Source organism: Talpa occidentalis, unplaced genomic scaffold, assembly GCF_014898055.3.
Source record: "Talpa occidentalis isolate TD23 unplaced genomic scaffold, MPIMG_talOcc4v2.1 talOcc4.7, whole genome shotgun sequence".
In the NCBI taxonomy this organism is placed as follows: domain Eukaryota; kingdom Metazoa; phylum Chordata; class Mammalia; order Eulipotyphla; family Talpidae; genus Talpa; species Talpa occidentalis.
The window spans coordinates 45,150,639-45,169,054 of record NW_023605083.1 but is presented as its reverse complement, the minus strand read 5'-3'; the positions used below and the strand labels follow the sequence as shown (position 1 = coordinate 45,169,054).

Here is an 18,416-nt window from a genome sequence, read left to right as displayed (position 1 = left end):
GTCTTCTTTCCTCTTGGTCTCACTCCCTTGATCTCTCTCTGAGTGGGAAGGTCTGTGTCCTTGCCCAGACATTAACTCCCAAACAGGCAGACAGACTCCAGGACAGATCACACCAGGTGGTTCTGGCGGAAACCTTGGAGGTGCGGGCTACAAGCACTATGGATTCTCAGTGTTAGTGAATTTGCCTCCAGGGGAGCTGCCAGCAGGTGATGCCATGAGTCATAGTGGCCTGGACTATATGGCCAGGGTCTCCCTAGTCATCTGATTTTTTTTTCTTTCTTTTTTAAAAAAATTCTTTTTTTAATTTATATTTTTTACATCATTGTGTAGTCCCCATAAAATTCCCACCACCAATTCACCGGTGAACCATCACCATAGTCCCTTGGGCTCTTCTCTCCCCTGTTTTGATGGCTTTTCCTCCTCCCTTGCCTGTTAATTTTGTTTTATTATTATTATTGTTATTTTTTTTCCTGATCCCTTACTTGGTTCACCTATATTCCTCCTATAAGTGAAACCATCTGATATTTTTCTTTTTCCTTCTGGCTTATTTTACCAAGCATGATCCTTTCTAGGTCTATCCATTGTTGCTGCAAATGGCATGAGCTTATCATTTTTGATTGCTGAATAGTATTCCATTGTGTATCTATACCACATCTTCTTGATCCAGCCATCATTTTTGGGTTGTTTTCATAGCTTACCTATCGAAAACAGTGCTGCAATAAACATAGAGGTGCAGGTCTCCTTTTGAATTAATGTTTTTGTGTCATATGGTAGCTCCATTTTTAGTAGTTTGAGGAATCTCCATACAGCTTTCCTTAGTGGTTGGACCAGTTTGCACTCCCACCAGCAGTGCAGGAGAGCTCCTTTTCCTCCGCATTTGTTGTTGCCTGTTTTTTTAATGTGTGCTGTTCTCACTGGTGTAAGGTGGTATCTCATTGTGGTTTTGATTTGATTGGATTATAAGTGATGCTAAACATTTTTCATATACCTGGCCATTTGCATTTCCTCTTCGGAGAAATGTCTTTTCAGCTCTTCTGCCCATTTTTTTGTCCACAGTCATCTAACAGACTTTTTTTTTTTTTAAATAAATTTTATTGTTATATTCCCCATACAATTGCAGCCCCCCCATTCTGACCCCAATCCCTCCCCTCCCCCGCCCCCCTAAAAGTGTCTCTGGTTCATAGTTTTTTGTTGATTTTGATTTTCACTTTCTTATAGTTATTCATTTTCCTGATCCCTTATTTAAGTTTTCTAGATTCCTGCTATGAGTGAGACCATCCGGTATTTTTCTTTTTCTTTTTGGCTTATTTCGCTGAGCATGATCCCTTCCAGCGCCATCCATGTTGCTGCAAATTGCATGTGTTTATCTTTTTTGAATGCTGAGTAATATTCCATGGTATATATGTACCACATCTTCTTGATCCAGTCATCTATTTTTGGGCATTTGGGTTGTTTCCAAAGCTTAGCTATTGTAAACAGTGCTGCTATAAACATAGGGGTGCAGGTGTTCTTTGGAATTGATGTTTCTGTGTCCTTTGGGTAAATACCTAGGAGTGGAATTGCTGGATCATATGGAAGCTCTATGTTTAGTAGGTCCAGAAATCTCCATACAGCTTTCCACAGTGGTTGGACCAGTTTGCACTCCCACCAACAGTGCAGAAGAGTTCCTTTTTCTCCACACCCTCGCCAACATTTGTTGTTGCTAGTTTTTTTAATATGTGCCATTCTCACTGGTGTAAGATGGTATCTCATGGTAGTTTTGATTTGCATTTCCCTGATGACAAGTGATGTTGAACATTTTTTCATATGCCTATTGGCCATTTGCATTTCCTCTTCAGAGAAGTTTCTTTTAAGCTCTTCTGCCCATTTTTTGACTGGATTATTTTCTTTGTTGTTGTTGAGTCTCATCAGCTCTTTGCAGATTTTTGTGATCAGTCCTTTATCATTAGTGTTGGGTGCAAAAATGTTCTCCCAGTTGGTGGGGTTTCTCTTTGTTTTTGTTATTGTCTCTTTTGCTGTGCAAAAGCTCTTTAATTTGATGTAGTCCCAGCTGTTTATCTTTGCCTTCACTATCACTGCTTTGGGTGATGTGTCTGTAAAGATGTCTTTGATGTGCAAATCACGTAGTGTTTCGCCTATATTTCCTTCTATATATTTTATGGTTTCAGGTCTTATGTCTAGTTCTTTAATCCATTTTGAGTTGATTTTTGTGTATGGTGTGAGGTGGTGGTCAAGCTTCATTCTTTTGCATGTAGCGACCCAGTTTTCCCAGCACCATTTATTGAACAAACTTTCTTTGCTCCAATGCATATTCTTTGCTCCTTTGTCAAAGATTAGTTGACCATAAATCTGTGGGTTTATTTCTGGATTTTCTATTCGATTCCATTGGTCTGTATGTCTGTTCTTGTTCCAATACCATGCAGTTTTGATGATTATGGCTTTGTAGTATAGTTTGAAGTCTGGGAGTCTGATGCCTCCATTCCCTTCTTTTTTTTTCAGGAGAGCTTTGGCTATTCGGGGTTTTTGGTGATTCCATATGAATTTCATCAATAATTGTTCTATTTCTTTGAAGAATGACATTGAAATTTTGATTGGAATAGCATTGAATCTGTATATTGCTTTTGGTAGGATGGCCATTTTAATAATGTTTATTCTTCCAATCCATGAGCAGGGGATGTCTCTCCATTTCTTTGTGTCTTCTTCTATTTCTTTTAACAGTGTTTTATAGTTTTCTTTGTATAGGTCCTTTACCTCTTTTGTTAGATTTATTCCCAAATATTTGATTTTTTTTGTTTCAATAACAAAAGGGATGGTCTTTTTGATTTCTTCTTCTTCAGATTTATTGTTTGTGTATAGGAAGGCTACTGACTTTTGCGTGTTGATTTTGTATCCTGCCACTTTACTGAACTGATTGATGAGTTGAATTAGCTTTTCTGTGGAGTTTTTGGGGTTCTCTATGTATAATATCATATCGTCTGCAAATAGTGATAGTTTGACTTCTTCTTTTCCTATTTGGATTCCTTGGATGTCTTTCTCTTGTCTTATTGCCCTGGCTAGGACTTCCAGTATTATATTGAAAAGCAATGGTGAGAGTGGACATCCTTGTCTTGTTCCAGATCTTAATGGAATTGCTTTCAGCTTTTCACCATTGAGAATGATACTGGCTGTTGGCTTGTCATAGATGGCCTTTATGATGTTGAGGTATGTTCCTTGTATCCCCAGAATTTCAAGGGCTTTTATCATGAATGGGTGTTGCACTTTGTCGAAAGCTTTCTCAGCATCTATTGATATTATCATATGGTTTTTATATTTCTTTTTGTTGATGTGTTGGATAACGTTGATTGATTTTCGGATGTTAAACCATCCTTGTGCCCCTGGAATGAATCCAACTTGGTCGTGGTGAATTATCTTATGGATACATTGTTGGATTCTGATAGCTAAAATTTTATTGAGGATTTTTGCATCAGTGTTCATTAGGGAGATTGGCCTGTAGTTTTCCTTTTTTGTGTTGTCCTTGTTCGGTTTTGGTATTAGTGTAATGTTGGCTTCATAAAACGTGTTTGGTATTGTCCCTTCCTTCTCAATTTTTTGGAAGAGTTTGTGAAGGATAGGCACTAATTCGTCTCTGAATGTTTGGTAGAATTCATTTGTAAATCCATCAGGTCCTGGGCTTTTGTTTTTGGGGAGGTTTTTTATTACCATTTCAATTTCGCTAATTGTAATTGGTCTGTTTAGGTGTTCTATTTCTTCTTTATCTAGCTTTGGGTGATTGTAGAGTTGTAGGAATTTGTCCATCTCCTCTAGATTGTTAAACTTGTTTCCATATAACTGTTCATAGTAGTTACTGATTATTCTTTTGATTTCTGCTGTGTCCGTTGTGATTTCTCCTCTTTCATTGATGATCCTGTTTATTTGTGCTTTCTCCCTTTTTTCCTTTGTGAGCCTGGCTAGGGGTTTGTCTATTTTATTGATTTTTTCAAAAAACCAGCTCTTGGTTTCATTGATCTTTTGGATTGTTTTTTTAGTTTCAATTTCATTTATTTCTGCTTTTTTTTATTATTTCTTTTCTTCTACTGGTTTTGGGGTTTTTTTGTTGTTCTTTTTCTAGATCTTTGAGCTTCGAGATGAGGTTGTTTCTTTGCGTTCTTTCTTGTTTCTTGATGTGAGCTTCTATTGCTATATATTTTCCTCTTATTACTGCTTTTGCTGCATCCCATACATTTAGGATATTAGTGTCCTCCTTGTCGTTCAATTCAAAAATTTTTTAATTTCTTCTTTGATCTCCTCATTAGTCCAATGGTCTTCCAGTAGTGTGGTTTTTAATCTCCATGAGGTAGGAAAGTTCCTTGCCTTCTTTTTATGGTTTATTTCTAGTTTGATGCCTTCATGGTCAGAAAAGATGGTTGATATGATTTCAATCTTGGTGTATCTGTTGATGTTTGTCTTGTGCCCCAGTATGTGATCGATCCTGGAGAATGATCCGTGTGTGCTTGAGAAAAATGTGTACTCCGTTTTTTTGGGGTTTAGTGTTCTATAGATGTCTGTTAAGCCTAATTGCTCTAGGTCATTATTTAGAGCTTTGGTTTCTTTACTTATTTTTTGTCTTGTTGATCTATCCATTGTTGATAGTGGTGTGTTGAAGTCTCCCACTACGTATGTGTTTTCTCTGATGTCTGTTTTCAGAGAGGACAACAGTTGTCTGATATATTTTGGTGCTCCTTCGTTTGGTGAGTATATGTTAATGAGTGTTATTTCTTCTTGAAGTATTGTCCCCTTGATCATAATGTAGTGACCATTGGGGTCTCTTTTTATCTTTTTGAGTTTGAAATCTGTTTTATCTGATATAAGTATAGCTGTTCCTGCTTTCTTTTTTGGTCCATTTGCTTGTAGGATTGTTTTCCATCCTTTAACTTTGAGCCTATTTTTATCTTTTGTAGCTAAATGTGTTTCCTGGAGACAGCAAAAGGTTGGGTTTTGTTTCTTAATCCAGGCTGCCACTCTGTGTCTTTTTATTGAAGAGTTTAGTCCATTTACATTTAGAGTTAATATTGATATGTTAACATCTGTATTTGCCATTGTGTTTGTCTTTCCTTTGATTTTATTTATTTATTCTTTTAATAACTTTTTTTTTTTTTTTTGGCCTTCTTTCATTGTTATTCGTCCCTCTGAGGTTCTGGCTTTAGGACTCCTTGTAGTATTTTTTGGAGTGGGGGTTTAGTTGCAATGAAATTCCGGAGTTTCTGTTTGTCTGGGAAAGTCCATATTCTTTCTTCAAAGAGGAAGGAGAGCTTTGCGGGATAGAGTATTCTTGGTTGGCATCTGTTTTCTTGGAGTCTGTTGACTATGTCCCTCCACTCTCTCCTTGCCCGTAGTGTTTCTTCGGAGAAGTCTGATGTCAGCCTGATTGGTTTTCCTTTGAATGTTATCTGTTTCTTCCCTCTTGCCAGCTTCATTATTTTTTCCTTGTCCTGGATTCTTGGGAGCTTTACTATTATGTGTCTTGCTGTATTTTTCCTTTCGTCGTGGAAGTTTGGTGTTCTTCTTGCTTCTTGTATATCAATTTTCAGCTCCTTCTTCACATTTGGGAAGTTCTCTTCAATTATCTCTTTGAATATTTTCTCTGTTCCTACATCTCTCTCCTCTCCTTCTGGTATTCCTATAACTCTTATATTTCCTTTCCTCATGGAGTCAGATAGTTCCCGAAGTCTTTCTTCGTTCTTTTCCCTTCGTACTTCTCTTTCCTTTTCTGTTTTGGTTCTTTTTATATCTGTGTCTTCAAGATTACTTATTCGTTCTTCCATTTCATCTATTCTGCTTTCATTGCTTTTCCCAGAATTCTTTAGTTCTTCCATTAATTCTTTGATCTCCTGCATTTCTTTTACTTCCCTCTTTAGGGACTCAATTTCTTTCTTCTGACCATTGTTTTCCCTCTCTAGGGACTCAATTGCATTCTTCTGATCGTTGATTATTTTTCCCTTATCATTGTTTTCCTTTATGACTTCTGTCAGTTTTTTAATCACGGCAATTTTAAATTCTCTTTCTGGAAGGCTCAGAAATTCTTCCAAGTTATTGTCTTTGCAATCTGGGGGCTGGCTTTCTTTTTGTGGTGTGCTTTTTCTCTGGAGAGTTGCTAGGTTGCGTGTGGTTCTTCTCCTCCCTACTGTCTGTTTTCTAATTTGCCGTATGCGTTGGGACACTGTGTTGTTGGGACTGGCCGGCATCTTGGGTGGGCTTCTCTGTTCCCCTCTGGTTCTTCCAGGAGTCATCTGTCAGTTTCAAGCAGCCTTTAATGGAGAAAGGTCCCTGTTCTAAAATGCCAATGTGGGGACACACTCCCCTGTGCGCCTGGTCTGCCCCGGCGGTGGGTTCCTGCTCCCCTCTGGGTTTGGACTGCAGGCCAGAGGGGGTCTGGCGTGGGCGAACTTCCCCCGCTCACCTCTGGCTCCTGAGGAAGCCTTCTGCAGGTAGTCTTTACTGAAGAAATGTCCCTGTTCTAAAATGGTGATGTGGGACACACTCCCTGCGCGTCTGGTCTCAGGCACACTCTTCTGCGCGCCTGGTCTGCCCCGGCTGTGGGTGCTCGCTCTCCCTGTGGGCTCAGACTACTTGTTCGGAAGGAGCCAGGTGTGGGCTAACTCCCCAGCTGGCCACTAGCTCCTTCAGTAGCCTGTGCTGGGGTCAAGTCGCTAGGTGGCGCCAGAGATCTCTCCTGGAGCCCTTGGGGAGCTGATTTTCCACCCCGTGGGACAGGGAGCAGAGCGGGGATGGTAGGGTACACCTCAACGGCTTTGGGGTGCTGTGTCTGCCTTGTGCCCCACCGTCGTGGGGAACCCACGCCCCTAATTTCGTGCCCCGGGTCTCAGTTCCAAAACCCTCAGTTCCAGGACGCGGGCTGTAGCCCAGATCAGTGGCGCGGGAATGGCGCCTTTTGAATCCCGCTCCCCTGCCTGGGCGCCTTGTTCCTGCTCACTCAGGGAGGGCCTCCGCCGTCTCCCCGCAAGCCTAGGTCGCAGGCGCGGGGACCTGGGCAGCTGCGATCCGGTCTGGATCCGCGCCACTTTCCGCGCAAGCTTACCGGGTGGCCGGGGCTGTGTGCTGGTGCTGGGCTCCTCCTGGGGGGCGGGGCTCTCTTTAATGGCGCCTGGAGCTCACCTCCGCGGCGGATCCTGCAGGGTTCGCCTCAGCTCCCGTTCACGGGGTGTGGTGGCTGCAATAGTTCCTTTCCACTCACAGTCCCACTTGCTGTGTCCGTTTTTCTTGTGGGCCGTTTTGGTTTGTTGTTTCCTCCTCTCTGCAGGTCGGAGAGTGCCGCCTCTGTGGGCGGGGGAGGGGAGCAGGGTTCTGCGCTTCCCTCCCTTCTCGTCCCCTTTTATGGCAACTTTCTTCTTCGGGCAGTTTGCTGGAGTCGTCCGTTTATCTTCCGTGTCCCAGTTCTCACTGGGACCTGCCGCTTTTCCTCCCTATTCACTTTTTTTAATGGGAGATCTTACTCGCAGCGTCTCCTCGCCGCCATGTTGCTCCGCCCTCTCTCATCTAACAGATTTTAAGAGCTGTTTATTATAGAGATGATATCCTTCAGAGAAGGGACTAAAGACTCCATTGCCTGGTGAGTGCCTGAAAGACCTCTCTATGGAAATAGTTGTGTCATGTGTGCTTGTAGCTGGGTGTCAGATGCTCTCTTACTATGTTTGCAACTGACCATGATAACAGCTTATGTGGTTCCAAGTCCTTCTTTACTTTTGAAGGCTCCTTTCCTACTCTCTTGAGTAGGGCTTGGGTATTGAATTCTGTATTTGGAAGAATTTCATCTTAGATTGGAGAAGAGTACTTGGCAGGCAAGGTGTGTGGAAAACAACCCTTCTGGCCCTCAGGTAGATGATCTCTTTTTAATCTGCAGGGTTTCAGAGGCAGCCACTGTCCCCACACCTCTTTCCCTTTAAAATGTGAATGTTTTAAAATCTGCTGAGCGTGGTGGTTAACCGCAAGCCCCCATGTCAGAGCATTGGGCTGGAAGGAATGTTCAGCCACAACTACCTCTTCTCCTCACTAAGCCTCAGTTTTCTCATCTGTTAAATCAGGTTCTTCAAAGCACATGACTCCCTATGGCGGTTGTGATGATCAAATGAGGTAATACCTATGTAAGCTGGTCACATACCAGTGACTCAGCTTACACTAGATATTGTTTAGCTTGTTCACTTGTAATCATGTCCTATTCCTCGGAAGCTACTTAATAATAAAAAGCTCAGTGCCAGAAAAATTTTGAATTAAGATGAAAGAGTGAGGCTTGGAGGAAAACAGAACACAAGTATTGTAGGACACAGGTGTTTCACGAATATCCCCTGAGTTACTTAGCCAAAAACATATTATTTGTTTCTGAGCTTCCCACCATCTATGGCGAAAAGAGAATCTGTTTCACTTATTTGATTCCCGTAGATCACAAAACAAAACCTCCCACTCCCTCAGAGAAGCATAATTGTTCCAAATGTGTGTGTGTGTGTGTGTGTGTGTGTGTATGCACACACTCATTTCAAATGTGTATATTTATTTCAAATATATTCCAAACATATATATTTCTTATGTGCGACGTCATCCAGTAAATGCTAACTGATATGAGATAACAACCAACAAGGACTTCTTTTAAGTAGAGGAAAAAGTAAAAGACCGTCATACTCTCTGGAGTTCTGAATAAGACCATGTAGTAGGCAGAATTCTAAGGTGGCCCGTAAGATGGGCTTCCTGCCACACCCTCTTATGTACATGCTCTTCATCATCGTCTACCCGTGGCGTGGGGAGGAGCATGGTGAATGGTGCTCCCAAGACTAAATTATGTGATATGCTAAAGGAGTAAGAATTTTCTAGAGTAATTGAGAGTAATCAGTTGACTCCAAAAGCAAGGTTATCCTGGATGACCGGACCTAATTTTCCCATTAGGAGGAGATCCAGGGTTAGGTAGATCTTGAAGAAATAGCTGCCCTGTCATCAAAGGGTCACCTGGTTAGGACACAACAACACCTGAGAGCCAAGAGTGACTTACCAGTGACAGTCAACAAGAAAATTGGGACCTCAGTCTCTCCATCACAAGGAGCTGAATCCTGCCAACAACCTGAATGAGTTTGGAAGAGGACGCTGAGCTCCAGATAACAATGCAGCACATCAAACACTGTGATTTCAGTCTCGTGACATGCCAAGCAGAGAGTGCAGGTGCACTGTGTCTGGGCTCCTGAACCACAGAAACTGTGAGATAATAAAAAGATGGTGTTTCAAACTGCTCAGTTTGTGGCAGTTGGTTTCACAGATAGAAAACTGATACAGATAATGTGAGTGAAGTCCACAGCCTTTGAGCGGATTCAGAAATGAAGCCTAGACTGTCTCAGGCATTTTCCAACTAAATTTAATACAACATTAAAAGGAGATGTTAATAGCTGTGCCAGACAAAAGGAAATACTTTTGTTGCAGACCCTGATGTTCTCAATATAGATTAGGCCTCTGCTCTACCGGTAGGTCAGTGTCAGGTATTGGGTTTGTTAAGAACAGAAATAAGCTGGCTAAGCCATCAGGGAGTTTATGCAGAGGCGATGGCGGAGGTCGTGGGCAAGGGCTGAAGAAATAGCCTCAGAATGGATGGGAACCTAGACATTCCTGCAGTCTCACTACCAAAATAAAGGATTTCATCTGTCCCTTTCCCCCATCCACACTATTATCCCTTAATTCTGCTCCAGATTCACTGTCTTAGTGAAGTGGGAGCCTGGCACTTATCCACAGGAGCAAGGACATCTGAATTTACAGTTGTTGAGACCACAAGGTCGTTTCTTCACAGGTGCCTGTAAGCAGAAGGAAGGAGAATGCTTTTAGGATGGGGGAATCCTTCCCCCAAAGCAAGGGGGGTCCACAAAATAGGATGGGGCTTGTATATTTGGGATAGGATGTGAGCAAATCAGGAGTCTCCAGAGCTCAAGGCTTTAAGAGTGAGATCTGAGGCAGCAGAGAGAGAAGCAGAGGGGGCCTGGTGGTGGAACGGCGGAGGCGGTGAAGGCTGCTTTCTTGAGTGAAACCCAAGGTTGTGAACAGACTGGATGCTCTGGAAGGGGTGGAGCAGCTGAGGTGGTGCCCGCGCCGATGAGAACAGACGATGACTGTGAACATCTCACCCCTGGGAATGAGCAGAAATTGCAGGAGCGCTTCTGACTTTCACCAGCCTTGCAGTGGCTAGATCTGAGCCAGTTAGACCCTCTGAGCGAATAGGACCCCAAACGCCACTTACACTACAATTAGTTTGGCAAGTGGTGTATCCTAACCCCCTCTTTGGAAACTCACGATTCACTGAGCATATTGAAGTTGGAGTCCCTACTCACTGTGGTTCTATTTGCTGTGGTTGTTGAAGGCTTTTATCTGCTGATGTTTGCGGAGTTTAATAAATTCTCACCCAAAGCTGCATCATTTGTTGGTAGAGTCCTGTTGTCATTTCAGGGATTTCTTTTCTTTCTATCACACATCTGCATGCTCTTGTTCTAAGCTACCAGTTGTTGAAGAAGGTGGAATGCACAGTCACGCATGCCCGTGTGCGGTGGCGTCCTCTAACTGTGCACTGCTTTTTGATTTAAGATATTTGTTCAGTGTTGATGAGTGTAATAAGTTTTATGGAGCAATCATTTATTCACTCAAACAATATTGATGTTTCAGTCACCATTCTGGCACAAGTGGAATATATCATTAAGAAAGAACCTGAGATGCCTCCCTGAAGGGGTGTGTGTGTGTGTGTGTGTGTGCGTGCGCGCGCCCCCCCAGACATCCTTCCACCCACACATAATACCCCTGCTAAGAAAGGGCTGCGGTTAAAAAAAAGCTTGAGTAACTGGGTTTTTTTTGTTTGTTTGTTTTTTATAGTCAAAGGGCAGGTTTATTATAGAAAGGAATGCCAAAGCTTGCACAGACACCAGCGGGCAGAAAGCGCTGCCCCTGGAAGGGACAGGTTTGTTTAAAGAGATGCCTGTACAGTCACAGGAGGGCAGCCTTGGGAGAGTGGCCTCTGCTTCGCAAAGGGAGGTTAGTGAAGAGAAGCCACCTGCATGGCCACAGCCACCTGCTGCCACCTTGGGTAACTTTGTTTCGGTCTTCATCCTAAACTAACTTAGATAAGGAACTTTTTTTTTTTTCCAGTAGCTTTGCAGCATTTTGTAGTGTTGTGTTCTATATTACACAGCACTCTGGGCTATGCAGACGAAAGCATAGCTGCACGATGTGAACATCAGCAAAAGCACCCCTACACATCACTTGAGAGCAGTCTGGCAGCAGAAGGGTGATAAATTCTCCACCTGGGCCTGGAGCACAGCTATTCTTTGTTGCCACTTAAAGGTAAATTCATGCTCCATGTGTCCACTGATTAGGTATTTTCCATCAGAAGCATCGCCCATGTCTGCTGCAGGTGCAGAATATTTCTAAAGGATTCTGAATCAAATCTTAGCGTCTCCTACTCTGTAGATTCTATCCACATCCCCAGGACCCAGCACATCTAGCATGCAGACAGCGTGCAGCCTGCTCTGTTGGGTGCTGGGGACTTCAGTAGACCTAAGTGTAGCTTTTTATACAAATATCTGGTATGCGCCACTTAGATGTGCTCAGCTGGTTGCCTGGCAGGAAGTATAAGGCTTGGTCAAATGTTTGTACAGCTCTGAAATGCCTGAGGAGGAAGGCACATTGCATGGATCCCAACAGATTTCCTTACTTACCCGATAACTGCCAAGAACCTCATGTTGTCGTAAGGAAGAATGACAACGTAGCTTAAGGCATGCTGGCACGTTCTATCGGATCCAGAGCCTCAGGAGTACTGATAAACATGACAAGAGAGGGAAAGTAACTGGGGATGATAACATCTTTTGGGGGCGTTGAGGGTTCCTGTGCCTGATTCCAGTATGGGTATGTAGAGAATTTCCCACAGTGACAGCCAGTTCTCAAGACACCAGCAGGGTTTCCAGGAATTCAACTCAATTTTGACTCTCCACCCAGGGGGAGCTTCAGACACCACGGGTTCAGGGTTCAACCACACAAGACCTCCCTCCACTGCAGTGCCAGCCACAGCCACAGCCACAAGCCCAGGCTGTTCCCTGGGCTTCTTACCAATTGGCTATAAATCAGAGGTTGTCGTGATCTCCTCAGGTTTGAATGATTTGCTAGAGTCACTCATGGAACTCAGGAAGCCAGTTAATTCACTGGATCACCAGTATATTACAAAGGATACCCATCAACAGTCAGACGAACAGATTCATAGGATGAATCTTCAGTCATCTGAATGACCAAATATGCATATTTCTTATATGCCACAATTTTGCATGGGGTAGCCACCTTTGATGTTGTCTTCTCACTTACCTTGAGGATAGGTAAGACATAGAAGAGAGATGGGCCAGCACATTGGCCATGTTAATGATTTTTAGAGACAATCCAGAATGGCTTTGACCTTGGGCCCCAGGATCAGAAATGCCCAGATGTTTTTTGTGCTTCCATGCTGTAGATTGCCAGCTGGAGGTGGCGGTGCTCTGTGTCCTTAACCAGGCATAACTCACCTACCCTCCTTTGAAAATCACAGTGACCACTTTTGGGCTCTTGAAAGAGAGCTGTATTTACCTTTATATTTGTAGGAAGGGTACCCATAAAATTAAATATTTACGAAGCTTTGTAATTAAATGGGCACAGACTGGGTTTCAGTTGCTACCATCAATTAGGAGTTTACTGGGTACCCAGTTCAGTGCAGACTTTATATTTTGCTGGGTTGACTGTAGCCCTGTGAACAGAAATGTTTAGACAGGAGAAGAGCTGCTATTCTTGCCATGGTTTGTCCCATTTTGTAAATTGAAAGGAAAGACCAGTGAGTGTGAAGAATTCAGGGGGAAGACAGGAAAGACAATTAATTTCATCGACCAGTTGGGAACCAGAATTCTGAAGTCCCAGAATCCTGCATCCTTGGGACAGATGCCCCGAGGTGCAAAAGACCACAGAATAACAAATATCTTTGCCCCTGTCCCAGTGCCCAGTTGGTCCCAAACCACTTAATCCTGTTGATTTTCTGTGTTCTCAGCTGTTTCTCATGTTCATGTCTGGGCAGGGAAAAGGGAAGCAGTGTCTGAATTATTGTGAAGCACAAAGCTGGAATTTCTATAATTATGCACACGCCCACCGTAGTCTTGAGGGAGGCAACCATATAAGGCTCTGGTTCGGTGCCAGTGGAAGAAATTCATTTCTTAATGTTTGTCCTTCAGCTCAGCCTTGGATGTACCTGCATGCCTGGCACCACTGAACTAATTCTTGATTCTAGCATTTCCTTCCCTAACATTTGTTTGAATAGAAAACCTGTTTTACAGGATTTGGGGGGCGGGTCGGGTGGGTAGAACTTGGAGTTACCTTAAAGAACCCCCTTGTTGATTTCTCTTTAATCAACAATACTTGCTCCCCCCAACCCCCCAATAAGGGGACAGTGCACTGACTCCAGTGCCAGCCTGCATGTCTTGGATTCCAGGGTCTCTAGAAATGACTGTTTCATTGACCCCAGGCTGGTTGACACAGCATAGACTTTATAAACAGTGTAAAATTACACCTCAGGAAACTAGCACAAAATAAAATGGCCTGCTGAAGGAAGTAATGGAGAAAAGGGATGAAAACATTGCCTGAATTGTGTGAAAATGTCCGCAATCCAAAGCTATTCCAGTTTCTTCCACTGGGTGGCGTTTTTGTTTCATTTTACCCTTTGCTTCCAGTCTCAGGTCAGGTCCACAATCTAAATTAGTTCTGGGCACTGCCCCTTGGAAATTATGAAGAGTTGGGGAAATTTACTTATGTGAATATTTATAGAGCCCTATAATTAAAGAATACATACATTCATTGAATATGATTTTCCAGAGGATTCTTTTTCTAGACCCTCTACACCTGTTACCAACATTCCTGTAAGCACTGGAAGCCTGAACATAAAGCCCACGTTTTTGTTTTTGTTTTACATAGCCATAGTCTTGTCCACGGTGTCTACCACAGTGTTTGGGAAAGAGCAGGGACCTCATAATTACATGCCCACTGATTGAGTGATGAGGAGGTTCAAGTTACAGCAGCAGACAGCTAGTTACTACTTGGACACATAGGATTAGAAATTGTCATCCACACCAGGGGGCTCAACAAACATTTCCTGTAAAGGTTCAGAGAGTAAGTATTTTAGGATTTGTGAACCATTCTGGTTCTGTTGCAAAAACTTGAGGAAGCTGCTGTAGTGAGATCAGCTAGCCAGTGTGGCTGGGTTTGACTGTGTTCACTGCCTCCTGTCTCTTTTTTCTTCCCATCTGTCTTTCCCCACAGGTCCTGGCCTTCTCAGTATATGGGGTGGGTGGGAGTGGATGGGTCCTGGCAAAGAGTCAGTTGTTCCAGCCGACTCTGCAGAGACACACAGGCAGAAAAGAGACAGATCTACCTCTTGCTAATGTGAGCTGTCACTCATAGCACAATTTTAATGTGCTAACAATTAGAGGAATTCCTCTCAACTACAGAGGTATGGGGAGGAACAGTTGGATTAGGGGTAGAAAATACCATCTTGCTCTGTGACATGATCATATTCTTGGCCTCTGGAAACATGAAGTTAAACTGGTCCAAATCAAATGATTTCTGAGAGGTAGTATCCATTGGTCAAATATGCTCATTTCTTTTTCCTGGCAGGGGTGCCAGAGAGGGAAGGCTACCAGATGCTGCTTGGTACATTATCCCTGAGTATGTTTAGCTTCCCTGGGACCTGAGGTGTTCAGCTGTTTTCCAAAGGTGTGCCAGGCTGTTTTATGTGACAGGGGATGCAGCCAAGCTGATCTGGTCCCTGCCCTTTCACAGTGCAGGGCAGGGCCATCGCTAGCAAGTGTGGCGAGGAATACACACTCATGAAAGCAGGAAAAGGGGCTCAGATCACATCTCCTTGCAGGTAGCAGGTCCCCTCTGCTGGGGAATCTTAGTGCATCCCCTCATACACCCCCAATTGAAAGCTCTTCCTCTATGATCTTTTAGTATTTGTGTGTGGCTCTGATATGGTTGCCACCAAAAGGGAATTCTGTAGTTCCTGTAATTCTGGGGTCTTCAAGTACAGGGCCACAGTCCTGTTTATGTTCCCAGAAGCCAGCCCCGATTGTGCATGGAACAGGTGCATGATACTATGAGTTAGGGCTGGGTTTGTTTGCCAGGGCCTAGTTGATGCTGGCACGTTTAGGTCACTCCAGCTGAGGCCTAGGCTGCCACTGCCACCTAAACTTCACTAAATTTGTAGGGAATTTTGGTCCTAAATAGAACTGAATGGGCTGCAATGGAAGATTCTTTGTATCAATTTGGGTTTGAAGAGGAAATTAGAAGTGCTCTGTGATCCGAATACTAGATTTATTGTAGGGAGTGGGTTGTATGTTTACACATGGGAGCTGTGAAGATGGCCTGGTGGTTGGTCAGAGGACTGGCAGTCAGTAGAAAAGCTGAATGTAAAGCAGAGTAAAGAAAAACTGGATGATGCAAAGACGTAACAGCCTATAAAAGCAAAACAGATCTCAGGGGGGCAAAAGGGAACCTGCATCTATTTCTTACCACCTTCATGAGGACGATACAGGGGCCTTGTCCAAGAAGCTGGCATTCTTTGCCATACTTGCACATGTGTCAGCCCCAGGATTTGGTGAAACTGAGGGAAAAGATCCAAGTAAAATTTGGGGTTGCTGAGAGCCCCCAATAATGAGATGATGGGCAGATCAGCTAGTGTGTGTAAGCAGAGACAGGTTCTTAGCTTCAGAGCACAGTGGCTGTCATTTTACCTGTGTCTCCCAAATCGCTTTCCAATTTCCTTTGCAGTCAATCCTTATCCAGAGCCACACAGGGAACAAGGAAGGGCTGGGAAACACCATGACAACTTCACCAAGTTGTCACAGTAGAGGGCCCCAGATTCGACCTCTCTGTTGCATTATTAACATTCGTGATAGCTGCAGATGTTTGTGCCAAAGTAATTTATTGTGGGGAACTTTGGAAAGAGACTTGAGCCTTTTTATTGAAACCAATGATGTTTTGAGTGACAGGAAAAGATAAAGTAATTTAGTAGTTCATGTCCATGAAAACACTTTGTGGTCAGTGAATTCTATTTATTTTTGTTGGAGTAAAGAAGAGGAGCAAGGAGAAGACCAAGACTGGAGCAGAATTAAAGATTTCTGCAAGTCAAAAGAAGAAAGACAAATACTGGATAATTTCATTCATGTGGAATACAGAGAAACAAAGGAACTGAAAATAAGAAACCAAAACAAACCAGAGAAATATGGTTGTAGAATTGAGGCTACTAGAAGGGGAGGGAGGGTGGTTGTGGAGGCACACAGGGGAGGAGCCTGGTGGTCTAGGGCAAGAGATTATAGTGCTTTGAAGGTGAGAGTGAGGTTGGTAACACGAATCTGAGGAGGTGTGAACCTACTGCCCTAAATCACACACAGTATTGCAAACCAATGTTACCTCAAAAAAATACAAATCTATAGATACTGTTAATACTATCTTCTAAAAATTTTTCTTTCACCTGGCATTTTTTTTTTTTTCTAATTCAGTGGAATTGGTTTTGTGCTTGGTATATAGAGGGAATTCCTTTTGTTCATTCAGAATAATAAATATCCTAGTTCTGTTTATTTAAAAAAAATCTTGGGTTAGAAAAGCTAACTTTCCATTACAAGTGTGCTGGAAGACTGTGCTTCTAGAAGGAGCAATCCAGGTGGCTTTATACGAACAATTAAAATATCTAAGTGCTGGCAGGGATGGCCAATGGGGAGCACAGTCCTGCTAGGGCTGGAGTAGCTCAAGAAGTTGGAAATTAAACAAAAGAAGCTGGAAAACTATTTTTATGTGAAAATTAAGTAAATGATCATTTGTATAAATATTCTATATGTGCTTTAAAAAGTTATTTTGAATACAGGGTTTTATATGGGTCCATAAGATGAAGCTCGCTGATCACGATGTTTGAATTAACTACACCTTTCCTGGATTTTTTGTTTATTCTATCAGCTACTGTTAAACTTTACTATAAGATGAAGACTGATGGATTTGCCATTTAGATCAAAGAAATTGGCTCTGTATAATTTGAGCCTATGTTATTACATACATAGAACTTTAGAAATGTTACGTCTCTCTCAAACTCATGCCATTTGCTGCATCATGGATGGAGCTGGAGGGGATTATGCTAGCTGAATTAAGTCGGAAGGAAAAAGGTAAATATTGGATGGTCTCACTTACATATGGACTATAGAAAACCAAACAAAAGGTCAAGAAAAAGTTACAACTGCAAGCTGACCTTAGATCTAAAGTATACAGCAATGGAGGGGGAAGGCAAAGCAGGTAAGGGAAAAACACAAGGGACTATGGTGATGGTTCACGGGTGATATGGTGGTGGGAGAATTATGGGAACTATAACGATGTAAGAAAAAAATAAGAGGGGAAAAAAGGAGGCAGCTGGGGCACTAAAAAATTCTAATTAGAAGAAATAAAATACACTAGGTCAAAGAAATGTCTTTCTGAATTTTTTATCATTCGAGACATCCTTGTCTCTAGTTCTGCTCTTGATGTTAAGGTCTTTCCCCCAGTTTTATTGCAGTATAATTGACAAACCTTTACGTCTACTTTCACACGAACAGAGACAGCTTCCTCCGGGTGAGTGTTTTCATGGTTTATCTTTTCCATCTTTTTGTCACCTGGTTTTGGAGCTTTGATGTTCAGTTATGTCTGCTCGTTGTTGGGCACATGAAAAAATGAATTGAGGGAGAGGAAGAGTCTGTCTTCAAACTCCAAAAAGAATTTGTTTTTTTGCCAGGTGTCAGGAGATACTCAGTTCCTGCCATTGTGATGATTCAAGCTGAGCTGCTCTCCATGAATGGGGCTGCCCTTTGGAACCCCAGACCAGAGCTAGAGGGTCTTTGTCCCTTGCTAACCTGGAACTTCGATTCCATCACCCTACCTCTGTGATGTTGGAATGCTTCTCAGTCTCATAACACACCTTCCAGAAAATGCAGAAGCCCATAGGGAACAGCTTTCTAAATGCTAAGTTAAGCTCCTTGATTGACAATGACAAAAGTCATTTTCAGCAAAATTTTCTTTAAAAAAGGTCACCCTCTTGCTCATTCTTCTCTGCCCTGCATAGTATTTGCCCCTAGAACATTCTCTCCTGATCAGAGTGATAAAAGCCGACTTCTCTGACTGAAGAATTTCCAGATAAATGGAGACTAACGACACAGTGACAACTAAATACAAAATGTGGTCCTAAAGATTTGGTTGGTTCTGACAAGATTAAGGACACTAATGTGACAATGGACAAACTTTGGATAAGGACTGAAGATTAGATTACAATATTGTGTGAATGTTAATTTCCTGATTTTGATCATTACGCTGTGATTATGTTACATTAC

At 42.6% G+C, this 18,416-nt stretch overlaps 1 protein-coding gene across 1 annotated transcript in view; it reads left to right on the top strand.

Moving 5' to 3' along the window:
• Nucleotides 1-18,416, top strand: part of GNA14 (G protein subunit alpha 14) — a 174,371-nt gene that overhangs the window by 139,822 nt on the left and 16,133 nt on the right. The window lies entirely within an intron of this gene.